This window comes from Pinus tabuliformis, chromosome 1_2 (genome assembly GCF_031772625.1).
Source record: "Pinus tabuliformis cultivar Carrire ecotype Pingquan chromosome 1_2, CPIR1, whole genome shotgun sequence".
Taxonomy (NCBI): domain Eukaryota; kingdom Viridiplantae; phylum Streptophyta; class Pinopsida; order Pinales; family Pinaceae; genus Pinus; species Pinus tabuliformis.
Window position 1 is genome coordinate 104,613,924 of NC_142298.1, and position 3,487 is coordinate 104,617,410.

The window sequence follows — 3,487 nt, forward strand, 5'->3', positions numbered from 1 at the left end:
ATCATCATACGTTACTTGGAAATTTTTAGCTTCATTCAAGACATTTCCATAAAATGGTTTGTCTTTTGCAATACCTGCATTCATACACAACCTGTCAGTTGTAAAACCATGAGACCTCATCATCTCATTTGATGATTCAATCACCATTTCCTCCTATTGTTCCAAGTCATTTACATGACTTCGAAATATTTCGATGGTCTTCTTCTCAATCTTAGCAAGTTCTTTACTTGATTTCTTAATATCCTTCTCTACTTGCTCTTTCAAAACATAATTTAGATTCTTCCTGTCTTCTTCCCTCTTTATGAAAATATCAACAAATTGTCCTTCTTTACAAGTTTCACCTATAAACATACACAAATTATCAGATTTAAAATCATCAGACCTTTTGGTCTCACTTGAAGTTTCAGTCTTCAAGTCTTCATCTTTACCCAGAACTTCACCCTGCTCTGGTTCACAAATGGACACTTCCATTTCCAACTCGGCTCCTCTTAGTTTTCCCATTAGCCACCTTACCTTCCTTTGCTATAGCCTTCTCTGCAACTCATGCCACTTCACTAGATTCTTCTTTAATACCCAACCTTGTCTTTGGCTTTCCTCTAGTATCATTATCAATACATCGAGTTGTCCTTTCATCTCAGAAATCTCTCTGTCAATTTCCTCTTGATTCATCCTCTTGCCATTTGCCTTGGCATTTTCTTTCTTCACCTTTCTTTTGCTGTGGTCTTCCTCAGAACCTCTGCTTTGACTATCAATAGCCATCTTCTTCTCCATCTTCATGAGTTGCTCACTTGTTCACTATGAGCTGCACTAAAGCCTCTGCAACAGCAAGTCCTCCTTGTTGCTACTTACCTCACCAAGATTTCCTTTGTACGTGGTCTTTTGGCAAGCAATTAGTTCTCTATCTCTGGAACCTCCTTTGAGCACTCTTCTCTGCTTCTTCTAGGCTTCAACTCATTTGCACCTTCTCAAGAACACAATTTTCCTCTTGTATTTCAATCACCATGAAATACTTGGTTCTGACCACTTCTTCTTTTGCTTAGAAAGTCTTACCAGCTTCCTTCATTACCTTGGCAATTCTACCCACATCATTTGTGGAATTACCTTTATGATCTACAACAATACTCTACAGTAAAAAGTCTCCTCCTTGCTACATATGCCTCACTAAGCTTCTCTCCTTTGAGCTCAGTCTTTTAGCATTTCTCTGGTTCTTTCCTCTGGAACCAATTGAGCACTCCTTGCTCTAGGTTGCTACAATCTTCTCACCTCTTTATGCTGCTACCTGTGCAACAATATAAAAACCACATATTCTCCAATCTTCAAATGAAATCAAACAAAACATGTCATCTCACCTTCAAAATCTCAGTATGATCTTGTTCCAGCATTTCACCTGTACTTTGAATGGATTATCCTCTGTCTCTTACATTTTCAAGTTCTGCTACACATCACCTCTGTGTACCTTCTGTTTGTCAGATTAGAATCTAATCCTCTCTGCCTGCATATAAATATTTACATATAATTATTTCACATAGAATTCCTTTGTTCTGTTTAACACCAATTGTTTCAATTACAATTCTTCTTTGATACCAAATGACGCAGGGATACCCCTGCTTTACCCATAGTATGCATATACAAATGTATAATCACATTTGCCCCAGGAATTTAACTCTCTAAGGATTCAAATCTTCAGCCATCAATGGTTAAGCCCCCCCCCTTATTAAACTTCATATGCGGAATTATTCAATACAATAGCCCAGACTTTCAATCTCCTCTATCGGGACTTATTCACCCTTATAAATCTTCATTAACCCTTAAGCCCGCACATTAAACCTTCACTTTTTAAACTTTGGTTATACCGGAATTAACACATGGAAACCCTTTATCGGTGCTATATTTCTATTATAACCCTTTTATAACAAAAATACACTTAAAACATACCTTTCCGCCTTAATACGTCCTTTGCACATATATCAATGCTTTACCTTTATCACAATCGGGGTATCGCTCTTCCACAGATCACATTACACACTCTTCCCACTTTCCCAATATGCGATCACACTGTCGGAACACATTATTGGTGCTTTTACATTAAAAACCCAAACCATTCATTCTATCTGAAAATATGGGAAACACAGGAATAAAAAGTAAAACCCGCTCCAAACCATAAAGCCATACTTCAAATATTATAGACCAACAACTATAAATTTCGTTGGGTCCACTCTCAGTCCATCACCTTTCCATTGTGCTCTCCATTATTCGATCTTTGATCGGCCTGATCCCCGATCATCGACTATCGCTATATCGCTTCATCGCATGTCTCAATACTCCTCCACCGATAAAGCACCATGAAATGTTGCGATGCGATCAATTTGCTGATCGCATCAGCATCATCGCAATCGCATATCGCATTAGTTCACGGTTGATGCTTACTCTTTGATTTATTTTGATGTGAACTAATCTCCACAGTTGATCTCCTTCCTGATACAACGGTCCACACTTGATGTCGCTTGATCGCAATTGGCAGTTTCTTAAGATCGGGCTTCATTCGTTCCTTTGCCTTCCTTCGATGTGATAATTAATAACTCTGCTCCATTCTCTGTGATCTAATCTCGTCTTTTGATCGGTGAGATCCAACAGCTCCTGTGTGCCAACACTTCATCTCTTTGTTCCTCCCTTCACTTGGTTTTTATGCCATTTCTTCAGTTGTTATGTGGTTTTGGGTTTCTTCAAAGATTCTTGTTCTTCACTATTTCCGCTGCGTGACTCCTCTTGGCTTAACCTCTCACGCCCATTTGACCGATATCATCCCAGATCATTTCTTGATCCTTCAATGGATTCAAAGATCCATTACGAACCTTTGGCTCATTCTTCTCCTCTGTGCTCTGCCTCGACTCTACCTGCATACATAAACTATGCAGATCTCTGAATACATCAATCAATACTCGACTCACACACTTACACTTAGGATTGAATTCTCTGTATATAAATATAAAAACCAACGATTACATATTGAGACTCTGTCTCTCTGCCCTGATCTTCTGATTACAATGGCCTCTATTTACAATATGCCTGTAGGCTTAAATCCCACTCTAACTAGCTTAACCAACTAATTATCTAACTCTCTAACCTATCTCTATGCCTTTTAGGCTTACATTTATACAAAGGAATTCTAAAACCAATTTCTGGTTTAGATCCATAATTTCCTTAACAAAATTCCTAAATCTCTTCCTCATCCCTAAGGATTCTCTTTAATCCACAAAATCATGAACTGACTCCTAATCTAAGATTTACAATCAATTCTCAAATCCCTCAATCTCTCAATTATCCTAAATCTCTCATGTTCTCATACATTCGAGAACGTTTACAAATATTCCTCACAATACTCAATTAATTCCTATTTTCATTAAAATCACTGAAAACATTAATAATTACATTTAATTCACACTTAGGAAACCAACTTCCTTGAAAACACATGACCCCTATGTCTACT